General features: G+C 39.0%; 1 pseudogene; it reads left to right on the forward strand.

Moving 5' to 3' along the window:
- The first annotated feature begins 683 nt into the window (after positions 1-683).
- Positions 684-16,842, forward strand: LOC148136778 (Ig heavy chain C region-like; annotated as a pseudogene).
- Positions 16,843-21,427: the final 4,585 nt, after the last annotated feature.

Genomic DNA, 21,427 nt, shown 5'->3' on the forward strand with positions numbered 1-21,427 from the left:
CACTAATTGTATTGTCTGACAACGGTACTGAACTTCGTTTTAGATTTCTTTTCTGCTTGTGGTTAAAGGGAGTTAATTTCCAATTGAATATTCTATACATAATCACTTTGAACACGCTTTATATTCAGTTGCATAAAGTGCATTTAGAAACATCTGGTATGATTTACAAGTTATTTTGTAGCGTGGCGGAGACTTGGAGTGTCCAGAAAAAAAGTATGGCCAGTTAATTATTTGGCTGATAATATCTTCGAACTTTGATTTTAGTTTTATTTACTCGTGAATGCATTTAAAAATACAGAGAGCCAACTTCCAATTGAATTTGTTTTGTTGTTTTAAACAAAATATCTGAAAACTTCATCTGAAAAATACTTCAAGCTGTTAAATTTCACTTTCCCCATTCAAAAAACACTTCCTAGCAGGCTAATCAGCAAACAATATCCCAAGATGTGTATATTTCCACGTTTAAGAATAATCTCGTGTAAATATGAACCAATCTGTTAGGGCTGTGCAAAGTGCTCCGTGGATCCAATCTCAGCCTCCAGCAGGAAACCAGCAGGCGGAACCTGTAAACCTGCCCCTTCTGATGATCATATAAATCCGGGTCACTGTGCTTTAGTTCAACACTCCTGGATTTGGTTTGTTTAGAAAGCTCTTGACAGAACCGTTTTCCACAAGTTATCAGAATGATTAAGTCGACAATTTTTCTCAGTTTGTTACTGACATTCTTATCATGTGAGTGTTTTTTGTTCATGTCTCTCTTTGTTACTGTCTCAATGTTAGTCTGCCTCAGAAATGTAAAAGACTCAGGCATCATTGTATCAGCATTAATTCTCATGGGTTTTTTTTTTCATTTATAAAGGTGTCCAGTCGGAGATCGTTTTAACTCAACCAGACGCAGATAGTGGCCATCCCGGAGCCTCCCTGATACTGACCTGTAAGACGAGCGGCTTCGATCTTACCAGTTACTGGATGCACTGGGTCCGACAGGTTCCCGGACAAGGGCTGGAGTGGCTGCTTCAATACAAAAGTCCATCCAGCAGTAACTATGCCCCAGCGATTAAGAATCGATTTACTGCGTCCAAAGACACTTCAATCAACATCTTCGCTTTGGAGATGAAGAGCCTGAAGATCGAATACACCGTCATCTATTACTGTGCAAGATACCACAGCGAGAGGAACCAGGGCTGGACCCTTTCAACAAACAGTTCAAGGGGACATTTTACCAATTTCATCGTTAACTGACGGTCAGTACCCGTTTTAAATTCAGTTCAACCAACTGCGATCTGAAGCACACCTCGGGCTGCCTTTTACAACCCTATCATAGAGTAAACATACCATTGAAACTAACAAACTGGGTGATATCATGGGACAATGTTTTTGGCATGTCGTATGTACTGCTTACTCTTCCACCAATTAAATGCTTGGACATGATGTTAGTTTTAATGTATCTGACATTTCGGGAAATGTCTGCTAATCGTGTTCTGTAAACCATGCCGTGAATTCTAAACACTATCAGCACTAAATGTCTATTTCACGTGAGCATTGAGACCCAGAGTGTCTTCCAGAATACGTACGGGTCGAAATCGCTGTGATACTACAGTGGGTCACAGTGATGTCGATAGTGACATCCTCAAACAAAAACCACTGACAAGGGTTTGTCTCAAGTTGGTGATGACTAAAATTGAAGGAGCGAGAAAATAATGTGAGACTTAATTTAAATCCCATGGAGGAGTGACGAGTTTGGACACATTTATAAAATTATTCTACTTTCCTCATGTTTATGGCTACATTAATGCACGCTGAACTTGCAAAAGTATTCCGAGCTTTTAAAATACAATGAATAGAAAAAGCTTAATAATTCCACTAAATAATTTTTAGAGGAGTCTGAATCACTTCTTTCCAGGAATTGATGAAATTAAATATCTGCATTTTACAGGTTAAAGCCCGCTGTAGTATTTGACACAATGTGTCTCACAGTGACATACTGGGCAGACACTGCAATTATAATTAATACTAAAACCCGTCCAGCACCCATTGTTTGAAACGAGTCAATGTTTACTTATACAGACTACCTAAACTCACACTTCAGTATTAGTTCTGTGGGGTATTGTGCAATTATTGCTGTTTAAATTGTAAATTTAATTCGCAAAAGTGTGATTATTATTGTAGCAGTTGGTGATTTTGAGAATCAGCTCATGCGTTACTCTGTGAAGTATAAAACATTATAATAATTTAATAAGAATGATCAGTATCCATTGTACAATTATAATGTGATGAAGATTTATCGCGACTTCATTTTGACAGTAGTTCTGAATATTTAGAATAATGCAGGTTTTTGTTTGTTTTTATGCAAAGTCAGATATTGTGTGACCCAGTCCAGAGAATGTAACGCTGTGATTATCTTGATTACTGGGGCCAAGGGACCATGGTGACGGTGACTTCAGGTAAGAATGTGAACTTTCTCAGTGACTTTATTTTTTGCTAACGTTCCATTCATGCGAATAATTCCTGAATTTAAATGAAACTTAGATCCTGTGCTGACGTTGGTTTGGTTCAGTTTGATTTTTCTTAAAACTGACAATAGAGTTACATTAAGTCTCAGAAAATGACTGAAGTAGTGGTGGCGGATTCAGATGCTCAGTGCATATTTTGTTTAAAACTCAGATGGGCATTCTGTGTGGCTGACTTACTTGAAACACCTAAAGTCTCTCAATCAGTCAGTTATAAGCAAAGTTTAGTGACACCCACTATCTGTGAGTTTTATTATCGACAAAAAATGCTAAGAAACTTAAAGATGTTGGAAATATCACTAAACAGGATGAAAATATGTTAATTTATTGAATATATTCCCTGGGTGCATAATGCTCTTACCATGATTGCATTTTGTCATTTGATTTGTTAATTTTGTTGATGACAAGCACGTTGGATACTGTCATGGAATCTTCTTGCGGTGCTGCATTTCATTCTTTGGATTGGATGCTGAATGTGTTTTATTTGCTTCTGTTGAAAAGTTGATTGGGTTCTGACTTTGCTTTATTTGATTGTGTTGAAATGAGTTGATCCATCTTGTGGAATTGAACTGCGCTTTCATGCTTTCAGTAATCGGTATTTTCTATTAGCAAAACAGATTGTCTCTCTGGATGACTCTCAATTACGAATATCTGTGAAGAGCTTTGTTTGTACTGAATCGTTTCTGCATTTGTTAAACGCGGGCAATATTTTTTCTGATTGATTGAAAACACTATATCCGTTTGTAACTGTCTGAAGACCCACTTAAGGCAGAAACACGAAACTGTGAGAAATGAAAAAAAACGACGACTTTTTAGAGTTTTTTTATGTACACAATCTCAGTTCTCATTTTAAACTAGTTAAAGTCTGTTTTGAGTAGCCTCATTCAAAATAAAATTTGGGACGAAAATCTTAAGCTGCCGAATTCATCAGATTTCATAATTGAGACTAACTTATCATAACATTCAATTATAATGTTTGTCCATTGAACTAATTTTATTTTGACCTTAAGGCGATTAATCAATAGATGCCTTCAGCTGCTCTACTGTGCACTGCACAAGATTAACATGATCAGAAATACTATATAGGTTGATAACAAATTGACTTGTTGCCGAAAATGTTAAAGCTTTAAGCGTTGTTCAATAAGTTATATCAGAACCAAGGCAACTGTTATGACTTTGTATTTCTATTTGATTTAATTATTCGCTTGTGTGATGGTGAGCAGTTTTGATGGTTTCCAATTTGTGATATTTGTTGTGAGAATACATTATGTTCTTGGTTCTGTTGAAAATGTTTGCAAAGAGACAGTTTTGCTGCAAACACATTATTGATCCTCAGTGTTGTGATTTGGTAATCGTTGTTCAGTTGATGAGAGAATGTGCTTTGGTAAAATTAAGCTAATATATTGTTGAAGCTGTTTTTGATTTCTACATTGCTTTAGATATGTTTGCATGGTTGTTGATAGTGAACTGCTTTAGTTTCCTCATTCAATGCAATCAGCATTGGAGTTGAACTTTCATTAAACCTAATATTAAGTGAAAGGCAAATCGCAAAGGATTTGGAAATGAAGGGAAACCAGATACGTTAGGGCGCGAGTTTTATTTGAAAGTAACAATTGGGACTGGTCTAATCCAAACCTTAAATTCAAAACTCAGAACTCAATTTTCTCCTTAAATCAAAAGCTTGTCTTGCAACAGTTTACAAGTCACAAGAATTACAAATAGAATTTCAAAAATATAATGTTCTAATTTTTCTTGCGATTGGGCAAAAATGCCATTCCTGTGATATCATTAATCAAGAATTAGCTTTCAATTCCGCTGTCCCCGACACACAGGTTTCCTGGCTGGAAGAGATCGTTGGAAAAGACGATTAAGAAATTCTGCTCCAAATATTTCGATGCAGAACAAATTGATTTCACTGAATTGATCAGTTTTTCAGTTTAACTTGAAATTATTAATTCTTGTACATCTGATTAAATTAAATTTACAGGATTAAAAAATGTAACATTAACTGAGTGATTTAATCCATGCTATGTTTTAAGTAAATAGATACATTTTACAACAACATATCAACTGAAGAGTCATTCATTAGGAAACAGCTGCTATAGTCGATTATGTCACCAAGTCTAGATTTCGAATCAATTAAAATAATCCATCATCAACTCACCATGGGAATAAATAATGCAAAATCGGAGATTTTAAAGATTCCCTTCGGCCCAACAAGTCCAAACCTGCGCTGAGCAACCACCCAGACACGTTCCCCGACATTAACCCCTAACAGTATGGACAATTCAGCTTATCCATATCGCCGAACCTGCACATCTTTGTGACTGTGGGAGGAAACCTGAACATGTATGGGAATGCCGCCCAGACATGGCGAGAATGTGCAGACAGATGCCCGAGGCGGGATTTGAACCGGGATTCCCTGGCACTGTGAGGCAACAGTGCGAACCACTGAGCCACCGTACCACCCCCTTAATGTGCCTGTCCATGCTTTCCGACAGTTGCAGAATTCACAAATTTAGAGAAGACAGGAGCTAGAGGGTAGTAGAGCACATTGTGTATTTACACACTGAGAATAAAGTAATATTCATTTTAATTAATATATGGGGCGATTTTTGTATTGTAGCAACCTGAATGAGATTGTTCATATTAGTTAAGTGTTGATGACCATTTATTTCGACATTTGTTAAAGCGGGGAATGCAGACAAAAACTGTTTTCAATTCATATATTTTTTTTAAATCGTTCTTTAGAAAGAGGTATCAAGGAAAATAACTTGCCATTGCCAAGCACGTCTGAGAGTAAATACTCGCACTAATGTATCCAACAGGCATGCATTTACACAATGGAATGCAGTATTGGTTTTGAGCAGTGCGTGCAACATTTACAAAGTTCAAGAAATATTTTAAGAATAATCAGAAATAATTTAGAGAATATTCTATTTCCGTCGGGACTGTGCTTCAATTGGTGAAATGGTACACCTCAATAATTTTCTTATTTACAATCGAGTAAGTTTATGAAATCAGTAGGTAATCTTACGTCACTGTGAAAACGTTCTGAGAAGCATTCATGCTTTCTCTCTGGCTAGTCCCTATTATGAAAGTTAAATTACAGTGAATACATTTGATGTGACGAATTGAGCAGATATATCTTCTCGGATCAAGACTGTTGTACAGTGTGTTCCCGTGTTATCTCGACCGAGTTGTCAGCTGTTCCTGACCAGTTGTAAATTGACCGGTTCAGACACCTGATTCTCAGACAGTTCAATTTCATGTGGTGCTTCAAAACCGCTTTTGTCTGCCACAAATTAGGCACCACAGAATTGATAGACCTGACTGAATTGTTACAATCAGAATAAACACTTAAGTAACAAAAGTCAAATTGTAAGACCCCTGAAGTCAGTTGTTAGCAATGAACGATATATCATTCAGTGAGACAGAGGGAAATATGCTGCATATTTTCTTTGTGCCTCTCTTGTCAGTGACACATTTAGTGGCACAATGTAGAATCAAATTATTAAGAACTTATTGTCAGCGTGTAATGTTACTGGCAAAGGTGATGTTACACTTCAAAAGATTCTAATCTATTTCAACCTAAGCAGACCATCTGGTGCAGCAACATACACAGGATTAAGAGGAAGGGAGTTCTGAGTTGAAATCCAGTGACAGTAAATTTATGGCAGTGCAAATCCTAATTTTATTCGTCTACAGTTCCCATAGAGCTTGAACAATTCGGAATTGCTATCAAAGCATTCTTGGATAATTGTTGAAATGCTACTTTCATCGTGTAAGCATTTTGTAACAATCCCTGGTTGCTGAAATTCTTGGTTAATTATTAACAAATTTGTGCACTCTCAAACCGGTGGTCTGTCTTATTGGAGATTGGGTTCAGATCTGGTATAATGTAGTGGTAGTGTCTCTGACTCTGAGACATGTGAATTGTGTACATTTACAATGTGTTGGAGAGGAATGTAATACCATGTCTTTTCCGGTTAATTTGGTGGAAAACACATTGAGTTCTTTGAGTACGATTGGAAGTCCACTCAAGAGGCCTGTGAAATCGATTTAATCGCTGTCCAGACTTGGGCCTCAGGTTCTGAGACAGAAGTTTGGCGGTTTGGAGCCTTTTTTCAAATCAATATTTGTTCACAGGCTTTTGGGAATTGCGAGCTGGGTTAATAGTGTAATTCCTCAAAGAAATCCGGGATCTTGGCTTGCTGTTCTATCAATACCTTTTATAACTATACCACAATTAATTATTTCCAAAGCATATTTGATGACTTTAAGTTGGAGCAGTTTTCGTTTGTATCAAACGATTACTGTGAGTGAATTTGACTGTTCAGTCTGGTGGGATTTTGCTTGAATCCAACACTTTGGTTGTAGCTTTTCAACTAGTCTTCAACGGATATCTCAGATCATCCAGTACATCTTCATATAATGCTTTCCCAACAGAAGTCAGGTAAACTTAATCACTGTCTAAATCAATAGGTATAAGTTCTCGTACGGGAGAATATGAAAACAATTTGCTGAAGGCGGATCACTGCACTTGAAATGTTAAGCTTCCTTTCTCTCCACAGGAGCTGCCAGACCTGCCGCTTTTCTTCAGAGAATTCTGTTTTTATTTCGGATTTCAAGCATTCAAAGTTTGTTGTTTCATATAAAATGTACTTTATATGAAACAAGTTGTTCAGAGAGAAAATATATTTTACCAAATTGTGAATTTTCAGAAATACTTAATACCACGTCATCGTCGAAAGTGAGTGATCTCATGTGGAGCCATAATTTCAGAAGAAACTGTACGATGAAGTAACAACCTGTTCCAGAGGGCAATGGCTGCTGTATGGAATTATTGAATCTCTACAGTGTAGAAACAGGCTATTTGCCCCAACAAGTCCATACCTACCCTTTGAAGAGTAACCCACCCAGACCCATTCCCCTACCCTTTAGACCGTACATTTAACGCTAATGAATACATCTAAATTACATATCACTGAACACCACGTGCAATTTAGCATGGCCAATTCACCTGACCTTCGCATCTCTGGAGTGTACTTGGATGGGAGTTATTCTGACCACTCAAACAGAGAATATCAATGCTCCTGTTCCAAATAATCAACACGAATTTTTAAAGAATGTTTTTAACAATTAGTTTGTTGAAATATTGTATTAAAAAGTGTCCAGCACCTTTGCTAGCTGAATGAATGACAGAATAATAGGAATATATGATCAGGAATAAAGCACTCAGTCCCTCGAGCTATTCCATCACTTACTTAATACATGGTACATCTGCGAGCTAACGTTTGATTAAAACTCTTTAACACATCTGATTAAGAAGCAATAACTATCCCAGATTTAATGATTCAACTGCACATAACAAAGGAAGACACCATTTCTTAAAGATATTTGTGTGAGTATGCAATGTGACACAATGAGGCTGTAATTAATTACTCGTGAAAATAAGTTATTCGTTTCTGGCAATTTACAACTCAATCATCCCAATCGTCAGATCCCTTTAATTTAACATTATTTTTCTTTATTCCAGGGAAGTATAATGTATGATTGCCGTCCTAAAAATGAGTAAAGCTTCTTGCCCATTAAATGATTAAGAAGTAGTTCACTGGAAATACAATCAAACGACACAAAATGAAACTATTAAGCACGTCATCTTTGTGTGGACACGCAAGCGCCAGAATAATCTTCATTTTTTCTAGTAGTTATTTGCATCTGTAGATAGGCGTGGAAATGTTAGGCATTTTACATCTCCTTGAGAGATCAGTTGACTTTGGCCTCCGTGACTTTCTGACATTTGTGTGGTATTAACATTTTCACAGCTCTGTCAGGAAGTGAGTTCCATGGCTGTGATACAGAAAGAGTAAAGGGGCAATGAAAGAATTGCAAGTCAAAATGTAGTAATATTTGGAGGAACAGTTAACTGTCTTACCCACACGCGATAAGATTGAACCCTTTTGTGTACTGTTCAACTAAAGAATGAACCTCTGGATTTCTCTGTCACAGAAAGGGTTTGAGGACAAAACATCAAATGATTTCAAGAAGGTGATAGTTTTTTCAAGCGTTGAAGGAAATAATAGGTATGTGGGGAAAATGTTGAACCCTGTACAATATTGGTTGAAAATTGTGAAAAAATTGAATGGGGCATGGTTGTTAAGTTTTCACATAACAGCAAAATTGGTTCTATAATTGACAATAAAAGTTATCTAAAAGTTCAACGAGTTCATGATCATCTCGGCCAATGGGCAGAGGAGGAGTAGATAGAGTTCAGTTTCAACTCAATATGACTCATTGCATTTTTGGAACAGAAATCAGGAAACAGCTTAAAGTGAATGGTAGTGCACTGGGTCGTGATGTCGAACAGAAGCACCTGGGGATTCAGATACATAGATTCGTACAGAGTTAATGATATGGCAATGGGAAGCTTGGTGGAACATAGGGACCTGAGTGATCAGATACATATATTGTTGAAAGTGGTGTCTCAAGTAGCTGGCGTGTTCAAGAATGTGTTTCCAAAATGTGTTCTCATTGCACAGAGCATTGAGTATCAAGGTTGGGAGTTTGTGTTGCAACTGTACCTGACATTGGAATGAACTGCCGGAGGAAGTGGCAAATGCAGATCCAGTTACAAAATTTCCAAGACATTTGGACAGGTAAAGGCACTGAATAGATCTGGATTGATATGGGCCAAATGCCGGCTAATAGAATTTGTTTAATTTGGGAACCCTGGTTGTCATGGACGAGCTGGGCCGAAAGGCCTGTTTCTGTGTTGTATGCCGCTCTAAATCTCTGACTTTATGGTGGAGTAGGCTGCAAGTTGGAAGCTGGTGATCTCGTGAGGAGGTAGGTTGGTGATGTGGTAGATTTTGAGCTGATAGGCCGTGAGGTGTTGGGTGGCTGCTGGGTAAGCTTGCATGCATCTAGTCTGGCAGGGTGGCATCAAAGCAAATCATAATGGTCACAAGGAAATAACTTGGTCACATTGTGCTTGGTAGGTGAGGGGTCGTTTGAGCAGCAATGCAGGGTGTCTCCCCGGTGCCAAGATGGTTAATTGAGTGGCCAGCAGGCTGCAGGGCTGGTTAGGTGAGAGCTGGTGAGGGTGCGGGGCTGGTTAGTTGGAGGTGGGCAGGGTGCCAAGTCAATTTGTTGAGAGGTCAACAGGGTGCAGGGCTGGTCAGTTGTGAGGTGGGGAGGGAGTCATGTTGGTTAGTTGAGTTGTAAACAGGGTGTCAGACTGGTTAGTTCAGACATTGACAAGACGTCAGACTGGTTAGTTGAGAGGTTGGCAGAGTGTCGGACTCGTTAGTTGCAAGATGTGCAGTTTGTCAGACTGGTTAGCTGAGAGGTGGGCAGGCTGCGGGGCTGGTTAGTTGAGAGGTGGGCAGGGTGTCGGGAAGTTTAGTTGATCGGCTTAGCAGAGTGCTGGGCTGTTTCGGTGACAGAAGGTTACTGTACTGATGTGTCAAGTGGATATGATGTCAAAATGTAAAGTTCGGAGTGTGGCGAAGGGCAGATGGGAACAGAGCTAGGATGCAATGTGCACAGGTTGACTTGGGTAAAATGAGAGGTCAGTGGTGAAAGTCTGAGGTGATATCTGGGGGAGTGGCATACTGTCAGGGGTTGTGAAAAGTCTGATATCAGGACGAGATTCACCAAGGACAAGGTACAGTGTAGAAGGAGTGGAATTGAGTGAAAGGAATCGAGATTACATTGTCGTCCGGAATATGGATTGCCTTGAATGCGTGATATCTCTTGCAATGAGGGTCATGTGTTCCGAGAGTGAATGAGCGTGTAACAGTATAGGGGTTGTCAATGTGAGTGGAAATTGAGGTTAAGAGAGAGAGTCAGAGCTTTGGTTAGTCTGAGAGATTAGAGTTTTACTATGAACTGCTTGTAAGTGTAATACTTATTGAAGTAAAAGAGTGCTTGTTCATTTCTCGAATCATATTCACATAAATGCTCAGTTCAGCTAGCTGTCACACTCCAAAGTCTCTGAACCTTAATGGTCCTCTATGTTTCAGAGGCCTCCAGAATTCAGATAATTGTCAAGTCGATCATTGAGCTTCCAGATAATTGGCATAATATCAGCTGTGACAGACATTCTCTCAGTCCCAGTGCGCTGCAACTGCCTTGTTCACAGAGAGGAGATTCTGACTGACATTGATAAGCGAGGAAGGGATACTGGACTCGAAACGTTCACTCTGCTTTCTCTCCACTGATGCTGCCAGTTGTTGGGTTTCTCCAGCAACTTCGGTTTTTATTTCCAATTCCAACTTGCACGTTTTCTTGGTTTGCATTTTGTGAAACGACTGTGCTCGTCACCTGCAATCCAATGAAAGTGTTGTTGGTGAGATTGTCTACCAGTTACTTTTCGTGGGATCAGGGCGTTCTTATTTCTAAGTTATATCGGAATGGTCAAGGTCGAGGGCATGTTTCTGAAGAGGGAACCAATAGATCATGATCAACGACTGATTGGAAACAAAAATAAACTTAAGGTATGCTGAAGATTTTAGCAGGAACACACTGGCATACATTTACAGCTGAGGAAACATTTAGGTAACCAATAAGGTCGAATTAACAGAAAGTAACTTGCTCAATTGATCATTCTATCCTAGAGACTGTATCTACCCCCACACTTTATGGACTTGTCTCCTCCTGTCAGCAACACAACGCCGACGGTTCTGTGATCTTTGGTTGTTTGGCCATGGACTATTCCCCTGACGTTACCAAGGTGACGTGGAAGAAAAGTGGGCAGCCAATCACGACTGCATTGAAGACTTATCCATCCGTGAGAAACAAGAAGGGAACTTACACCCTGAGCAGCCAGTTAACCCTGCCTGAGTCAGAAGCGGATTGCAGCAAAATCTCCTGTGAGGTTCAACACAGCGGTTCAAAGCAGAGCACTGGAATGCCATGTAAGTCTTGTGGGAACTGAGATGAACAGTACATCTGTGGTTAACATGAATAGGGCATTAGTTATAATACATTTGACAGAGCCATAGAGATATACAGCACAGGAAAAGGTCATTCGGCCCATCCAGTCCAAGCTAATCCCTAACTATTCCAGTTCAATATGTCCGCAATTGATCCATTGCTTTGTGTGACTTGGCATTTCTTATATGCATCTAAATATTTCTCACATATTATGCGAGGCTCAGCCTCGACATGACTTACTGGCACTGAGCTACAGATTCACACTCTCTGTGTGATTTTGTTTTCCCCGATATCCTCCTGTCTTTACCTTAACCCTATGCCCTTGAGACATTGCTCCATCCATTAAGGGAAAATGTTTTGTTCTGTTTACTCTGTGTATGTCTACCATAATTCCAGACATCACAATCATCTTCTCTCTCAATCTTCTCTGCTCCAAGGAAAACCCCAGTTTGGTGAATCACATTTCATAATTAAAAACTTCAAGCCCAGGAAAAATCCTGGAATATCTCAACAATGCTGCCTTCTGTCTAATCACATTCCTTCCATAACATGCAGTCCTATACTACACACGATGCTTCATGTCTGGCTTAACCAGTATTTCATTAATTTCCGGTATCATCTCCCAACACCTAATGTAAATGTGTTGGCTCATAAAAGCAAATACCCTTCACACATTCTTAGCCTTTTTATTCCCCTGCCCCATTACCATAAGGGATAGATGGGCATGAAATCCTTTTCAGGGTTCCACCATTCAAAACATAATACCTCTTAGTTTCTTCTGACCAAGTGCATCACCTTAGACTTATCCAGAATGATTTCAATTTGCCATTTCTCAGCACAAGTGGCCAACCCTTCTGTATCTTGCTGCAATCTAAAGATATCATGGTCAGAACCTGCCAACACGGCAATTTTCGCTTCATCTGTGAACTTACTAGCCAAATCTCCTGCAGTATATTCTAAATCACTTTTACATAACAGAGACATCAATAAATCAACACTGAATCCTGCAGTATAGACATATACTTCCAGCCACACAAACATCCTACAGCCATTATCTTCTGCACCCCGCCACTCAGCTACCTCAGGATTCAATTCGTCAAATTGACATGGTCTCACCTGGCTCTGATCTTTACTATCATATGGACATCGACTTATTTCTGCAAAAACTACAATCAAATTGCTCAGACATGACTTCCTGTCAATAAATTCGTGCTGATATTTTTATATTGCTCTTCCAGACGAAGGTTAATTCGCCTCTCCATGGTTACAATGTCTTCCCTACTACTGAGTCTAGCTTGAGCCAAGCCTGTGGTTTCATTGTTTTTCCCTTCATCCGTCCTGCATAACAATACCACATTGGCAGTTTTGCCATATCCCCTGTGGCCAGGAATTATAAATTATTGCCAGCGACCCACTATGTCTTCCTTTACCTGGCATACATTTTATCTGCCCTGGAAATATAACTATTTTTCATCCAGCAAGACAGCACATCACATTATCTATCCTAATTCCTGAAAAAAAAAATCACAACACTTCTCCATGTTTCCGATACACACATATCCCCTCACACTGGTGAACATCAACAATCTTTACCGCCCTTCTACCTTTCCTGCCTCGCTTGAAGACATTATATTTGGAATATTGAACTGCCACTCCTCCCCCTCTCTCAACATGTCTCCATGATATCAACACTTCCTCCTTTATGCCGTTAACTCACCGGCCTTGTTTATCATGCTCCTATCATTGAAATGAATGCTATCCAACATTACTATCTCACCCTCTGATTTAACTGGCCTATCATTTCTGTGTCTTCTTGACTTCCTTGCTGTGACCTGTAATTTTAGCATTACATTGTCATTATCACATCGTCCTGCTAATTGTACAGTGTTGATCTCAGCTTCTGTAACACTCTGCATAATGATGATACTTGTATTAGTAAGGTTAGTATCTATTAGCCATAAAAAAACTTTGTTATAATAGAACTGAATGTATTTGTTATCAAATTTGTCAGATAATTTATGCAATGTTTTTCATAAAGGTCCATTTCTCCCGCCAACTCTTCTTCTCACCGTGAGTCCCAGTGAAGAAATCGCAAGCAGCAAGTTTGCAACCATCATCTGTTCAATCATTGATTTCCATCCGAAGGAAATCTCCGTGACATTGTTGAAAAATGGCCAATCCGTGGATTCTGTTGTCTTCACGTCTCCTGTGTGTGAGGCGGATGGGAACTTCTCGGTGATGAGTCGGCTGACAGTCCCTTATGGTGAATGGTTCAACAGCGCAGTCTATACCTGCCAGGTCACTCATGGAGAGAACACTCAAAGTCAAAACATCACGACACCCCAGGGTAAGACATACATACGAGAGAACTAGAAATCATTTTGAACTCCGATGTGAATCAGATACACACATTGATCAAATTTAGTGAACAGCACTCAGGTGTATAGCATCCCATTCGTGTCATGTATTTCAGTTTGAGTGTTACATTGGCATTGCTCATAATTCAACATTATGTCAAATCAGAAAAGCATGTTTCCCTTTATATTGAAGACATATAGACAGTGAGCTGGATTAATAGTCTTTTTTAAAGTAGTTTGTTGGCTGACCACATTTTTGGAGAGGCAGAGTGCCGAATCCATACCTGGTGACTTGCTTAAGGATAAAGGGGTTGGGGTGGGGGAGGGGTGCCTGTCTTGTGGGGGCCGGGGTGCAGGGTCAGAGAGGTATTTCTTTGAAACATAGAACATGCTGAGAGGCCGAGATTGGATGAACGTGGAGTAAATGTTTTGGCCGTAGGCTAGAGTAGGACATGAGTCCATATCCTCGGAGTCAAAGGGTGCACCATTTGGCATTGAGATGGGGAAGAATTTCTTCAGCCAGAGGGTGGTGCATGTGTGGAATTCATTGCCGCAGAGGGTTATGGAGGCCAAGTCAGTGACTGTATTAAAGGTGGCGATAGATCGGTTAGTACATGGAGAAGGCTGGAGAATGGGGTAGAAGAACATACCAGCCTTGATCGAATGGCAGGGCAGACTCGATTGGCCGAAATGCCTCATTCTGCACCTTTATCTTCCTATCTTGTGGTCTCAAAATGACATGGTAAAATGTGCAGCGACCCTTTTTTCAAAATAGATCAAAATATGTTCAGTGCTTCATTTCCAGTTCAGGAATGACCTGTTGTCCTTGTGCATTGTACGTCATAGATTTTATCTGGTACTGAGCTCTTCAACTTCATTCATGGAACCAGGCCAAAGACCAAGTTGGTTGATCTGGATAAACATGACCTAATTGAGCCTCTTTAAGATACTCTCTGCCATTAGTGGATGTGGCAGGAGAATACATTCTAGTGGTAAGGCTACAGTAGGGATGAACGATCTAGGAATTTGAGTCAGACTGATTGAGCCCAGGTGAGGATGGAAATATTCATGCAGTGAGCAGTGGAAGTCTGAATAATACTCGCGCAAATTTCCATCAAGTTGGCAGAATAATTTAAGACACTCGTTTTTTTTAGTCTTTGTTCTACTAAGGAATTCACTGTTTTGTTTTTAGATCTACTCCAAATTTGACAGGAGTAATAATATCTCATGGTATGTTTTAGAGAATGATCTCACACCAATAATGTTAATCATTTTCAACAACGTTAAACATATTGATTAGAATTTCTGTTACTGATCACTGCCCCGTAACACCTTATATCCTCTGCAAATACATGAGAACAAAGACAATAATTATGATTGATTACAATTTGCCCAAAATTCGGGATGTAATTTGGCATTCAGAATGCCCAGCAGCATTTGCAAGTAAGTTTTATGAACATAGAAATGAAGTCGTTATATTCAGATTACTCTTGTCACAAGTATGAATGGATGGTCGTTAGTGAGAGAAGAACTCTGGAAGGAAGGTAATTCCATGTGTTACGCCATGGTATCTTTGATTTTACTTTTTCACAGGTTTCACTTGTTGCAAAGCCAGTGTTCTTTATGAATGATTACACGGGGCATGTTATAGATAATAACAAATGTCTTCACAAATCAAAATATATAAACAACAGGAACCATCATTTCATCAATAGTTGGAAGCTGCCATTTCAAAGTGGTTTCTTCACATCATGTGGGAGTAGCCTGAAGGCTCGGTGTTTTGATTCTAAAGAGGCATTTTTCATTGATTTGATTTTTGTTTCAGAGGAGTTAATGAGTGCCACGATTACACAGTTAAAATTCTACCACCGCCAGTAGAACAGGTCTTACTGGAGGCGACGGTGACATTAACCTGTGTTGTGTCCAATCTTCCTTCTGGAGTCAATGTCACCTGGATACAAGAAAAGAAGACTCTGAAATCAGAGATTGCTAACCAGCCTGGAGAAGATCCCGACAGCGTGATCAGCAAATTGAGCATTTCTACTCAAACCTTGCTGAGTCACTTTAGTTTTGAATGCGTGGTGAACCATCCGTATCTACCGACTCCTCTGAGAGACTCCATCCGCAAGGGAAATGGTGAGCGGTGAGATAAAAGAACAAAGTATTCCATGTGTAATCTAGATCCAGTTACATACAAGGCATGCTTAGATTGGCTCCAAATAATCTTTGCACCATGAAAGATGTGTCTGATGGCAGGATAGCTAAATATCAGATTGAGAACAGAATGGACCAAAGGTTGATCTTTTATGATTGTAAGTCAAATAAAATAGGAAGAAACCTGGTTTGTGTTTTTAACATCAGCAATGACAAATGTACAGGATGTCTTAGTTGTGGGTTAGAAACATGGAGTCCACTTTCGAATAAAACTCTTTACTCTTAATGAACAGAATGGATATTATTCTGCTGGTTTAGAAAATGAGAGTGTATAAAGCCCAAATTTAAAAACAAAACTGGCATATTTTAATATGTAGTGAAATTGCAATGTTGATTCTGGATTTTTATAGTAGATTTATATTTGTTTCAAATATTCTGCAGGAGAAAAGCTACTGGAGCCATCAGTATCTATCCTACTGCCACGCACAGAAGACGTTTCCGCTCAGAGGTTTCTCTCCCTCACCTGTTTAGTGAGAGGCTTCTACCCCCGAGAGATCTTCGTCAAATGGACAAACAATGACAAGCCAGTGAAACCCAATAACTACAAGAACAACGAGGTGATGGCGGAGAGCGAGAACACCTCCTTCTTCATGTACAGCCTGTTATCCATTACAGCGGAGGAGTGGGCCAGCGGTGCTTCATACTCCTGTGTGGTGGGACATGAAGCTATTTCACTGAATATCCTCAACAGAACAGTCGATAACTCCAGCGGTAAACCGAGTTTTGTGAACATTTCACTTGCACTGATGGACACTATTAATTCATGTCAATAAATAACTCAAAGTTGCTTTTAATAATTCAACAAAAGTAATAAAGCTTTTTTCCTCAAATTGTGATTTAAATATACAACCGTTTAATTAATTGTGTTTCCCACTTTTACTTATATTCCACCTGTAAAGTTAAGTTGGATTATTAACAGGTCGAGGACTCGTGTCTTGTGCAGTTAATGTCCCCTGCTCAAGTAAACTCAGGATCAGAGGCAAAGTAAAGCTCACTCAGTGCCAGATTCTGCAAAGTACCTTAACCATCTTAAATTCCATTTAAACGAAATCTGAAAATGCCAAATTTCTCTCAAGTAAATACTACGAACTTTCAACTTTGTTTTTCTGATTCCCCGATTGCACATTCTCACAAAATTCATGTCGGCTTTAAACTGCCACAATGCAACAATTGCAACCGCAATCTTAAGAGACATTTGGCATTAGTTTTGATTGGAAAATGCCAATCGCAAACAGTGCAGAGTCAGATGAATATACCCCTTCATTCTGTGGAAGGAGGGATCTTGTACCAGTGCAGTGGTTGAAAGAATGCATCTTTATTTCCACACCAAAGTGACCCGAAAGGAAGGTTATTGTTGTTGAGCCGAGGTAGGGGGAGAGGGGAATTATTAATGGTCTGTACTCTTACTCACTCTGCAGAGTTTTCAAGATAGAAGTCCTCTGTAATGTAACCCAGTTGCTGACAGTAAAGTCAGCTAGTTGTTTACTGTCCGAAGATTCCATGTTTCCATGTAAAATAATACCTTTGTGTCTGCCTAATTCAATTGACCCTATTAATCGTTTGTTAACATTGACTCCCCTTAATCCAAAACTGGTATTTACATCATCCCAGTTTGTAGTCCATAGTTTTCTCTCCGTTTTCTGGAGCACATGGGATAAATTCTGGTCTTCGAACATCTGACATAATTTTGCTTCACGTACAGAACATTTGTAGATATTTTGTAATGAGCATGTTCAGAAATGCAATTCTGCATATCTGGAGTAGTGGGGATTTGAACTCAGGTCTCTTGTCTCAGAGACAGAAATTCTTTCGCTGTAACAGAAGAGTTGCTCATATCGAGGGCCGAAGGGCCTGTTCTGTGCTGTATTGTTCTATGTCCTTCAGCATCTATCTATCCACGACGATCAGAAATGTTCCTGACAACATCTGGGTCAGATATAAATGTTGACAATCCATAAAAACTTGAACAATAATACAAATTACTGTCTAGTATAAGAGCTGAAACAGTTGCAGAGAAATGCTCACAAATACACACGTAAAAACACATACACAGGCTCTCACCTAAAGACACATGCTTATGCACACACACAAACATGCACACAGATGAACTGTCACACACTCTTACATACACAGAGCCACACATGCAAATGGTACTTGAACACTCATCTAAGCTCCCACAAAAATGCACATACACAGAAAGAATAGCACGTGCACAAGTGAACAAGGATATCCACACATAATTACGAAAAGCATAGACGCAAATTAATACACAAATGGACATGACTGCATTTCTATTCCTGCAGCATAATGCTGACCGACATATATTCATACGCACAAAGATACAACATCTAAAAAATGTCCTCCCACATGTAAACTCACACAGGCACATATGAGTACAGGGTTTGACATTAATATTATTATTTTTTTAATTTTCATAATCACAAACATATGATTGCAGAGGCAGCTTAATTTATTTTTCAACCACTTTGATCAGCACTTATACATGGTCACACACACATAAATTCAGAGTCTCACATGCAGACGCGCAAGTAATGGGGCGTTTATTAAACAAGGAGAATGGCACAAGCGTCAGCAAACATCCACACATAATAGCACAAACATGCACCTCAGGCAATGGTTTAGGATGGATTGCCACACAAATAGAGATCATCACGCAAACATAAACATCCACCAAACATGACGTTGCTTGCTCACATTTATTGAGCACAAACATGAAAATAATCTAATGTAGGTAGGATCTGAAATAGACAGATCCTGCTGTCTATTGGTAGGATGGCACTAACGAAAACTATACACGCACAAGGACATTAAATGAAAACATAGGCGTCAACTAAATGCCATTTTAGCATGATGATGCTGACACATTGTGAAGGGAACAAGATTTATATACAAAATACACGTGAGCACATCAGCAGAAAAGAATATGAGTATGTTTATTCATGCATACACTCCAAAATGGGCAAGTGCAAAGTAAGAGACACGCATTACCACATCCACAAACAAAAGGAAAACATCAAGCAGTAGAAAAAATAAATTAAGAGAGACATGGACAAAAACTTATTCCTAAATATGCAGATCCGACAAACAAAAATATGAAGCAATGTTTCTACTGTGGATGAAATTTATATTCCTAATTTGCCAAGCAATTGGTCACCAATATATCATGAAGATGAGAATCATATTTGAACCTTTATCCAGTGATGGACAAAAGTTTGAACTAAACTGCGGTCACAGCCCATATTTAAAGTATAAGATAAAATTAAAATATTTGTTCTCAGTAAATATTCCTCAAATGATAATATTCTTCAATAATAGATTAAAAGGCAAATAAATTCGAAGTTTTCTGGCACGGACAGTAAGGAAAAATGTGCAGATAGTATTAGTAATTTCTTGCTGAGAGTCAGTAATGCATTAATACATGCAGATAGAGAGTCAAACCTGAGAAATACCTGACTGCCTAAAGAAGATGTAACGGTCTCTAAATACAATACTTAGGTGCAGATAGATCAGTCAGGATCAATAAACAATCTGAATACTTTCTCTCGGCTTTATATTCATAGATTCAATAGACCGCACTTGGATTGAAGACTATGAGGATGATAATGGCAACATCTGGACAACTGCTTCCACATTCATCACCCTGTTCTTCCTGAGTATTTTCTATAGTGCTGCCGTCACTCTGGTGAAGGTGAGAGTAATCAAATATTTCACACAGCAACGAGCCAAAGATGTCTTGTGAAATATCGAAGTGTGCCACTGAATACAACTGAGAACCTGAATGCATCTGATCATAAACATCTGCGTCATGACTTTATCTCTCTTTTCCAGGTTTAGTGAATGAGTTGTGGACACCGTAGATTTTCCTGTTTATCTGTTTATCAAAGCTTCTGAATTCCCAATCTACAATCTGTCCTGTTGCTGACTCCAACAGTGAGTTCACTTAAATTTGTCAGTGTGTAACTGTAATAAATATTGATGGCCTTTCGCTTTCACTTTGATATCTTTGAGATTATTATAGTTGGAATAATTTATAGCTTCCCAATTCAACTTGTTTCTTTTTTTAATTGTCCCTTATTCAGAATGTTTGCCTCCCTTATATGTTGAGCGTATTCTCTTTCTGGCGATTGTTACAGATGTATATATAATTCACGGCTCATAGTGCATGCAATCTCGTCTCAATGTAGCATCCAGTCAATATATTCACTTCTATTAACTTTATCATAAGTTTTTCGACAAAAATGCTTCTGAAATGGTTAATAAATCTTGAATGAAATGCACTAACTTTGAGTTTGCTTGATTCTTTCTTCAAGTCCAATAAGTAAAAATAAGGTTTCCCAAGTTTACACGTCCCACTTCCTTCCCCGCAAACACTTTTCACTTGATCTGTCCAGTTGTGTTTCATCCAGTCATAAGGTTAATGCTGCGCCAACAAGTGGACCACTAAAATAAATGCATCTTTCACACTGTCTGCCTTATAGAATTCTCCAGAGGCAGAATGATGAGACACCATTTCCTCTTAAGCATAAATCGTCACACCCACGGGTCATGTGATAATAAAAATCAGGAACACTGCACCACAGAAACGTATAAGAGGTAGGCAATGGAATTAGAAAGTTGAATCTGTTTAAAAACTAAAACTAAAAGTACTCCCAATGTCAGGACAGCCTTGGTTAGTAATGCATAACTCGACATCCCAACTGTCCAACTAAACGTTCATCAGCCAAAAATGTCAACGTTCAGTCACATATGCAGGTACAACAGAGGAACAAACCAAGGGTGGATTCTCTCAACTGGAGTTTTTCTCACACATATGACTCATGGAGCATAAATTCTAGGATCTACTTGACACACCACACCTCTCAAATCACATTAAGTGAGGCTGTGATATGTTTTATACAGGAATATTACTGAACAGGAACCCTCAAAAATTATAAATCACGCTCGATTGCGATCAGACAAGGCAGAAATCAGATGTACAGTCGGAATTCAGCACCAATCATTGCAACTGTTTGCAGAGTCTGGATCCGATCTGGTCTCGAGACTCTGAAGACGTCTCTACTGGTCATAGTGTATTAGTTCGGGAAGCTATATATGTAGTAGGAATCCCTTATGAAAACAATTGTAGATTTTTCAAATAATCCATCAATTTAGATTTTCCTCCGCCAAATCTGATATCTAGAACACCCAACGACCTGTAACTACTCAAGGCCTGATAAGAAATTCACACAACAAAGCTTTCCCATGTATTTTAATTTATCATTTCATCGTTAAACATGAAATTTATACCTCTGCAAGGGACAAATGCTCAACTAAAATACAGACATTTACACACGTATGCCTTCTCATATTTGAAATGAACTGCTCATTTGAAGAAATTCGGCACAC

The sequence above is a fragment of the Chiloscyllium plagiosum genome, unplaced genomic scaffold (assembly GCF_037043375.1).
Source record: "Chiloscyllium plagiosum isolate Xiang-an unplaced genomic scaffold, Cpla_swu_hap1 HiC_scaffold_45, whole genome shotgun sequence".
NCBI lineage: Eukaryota > Metazoa > Chordata > Chondrichthyes > Orectolobiformes > Hemiscylliidae > Chiloscyllium > Chiloscyllium plagiosum.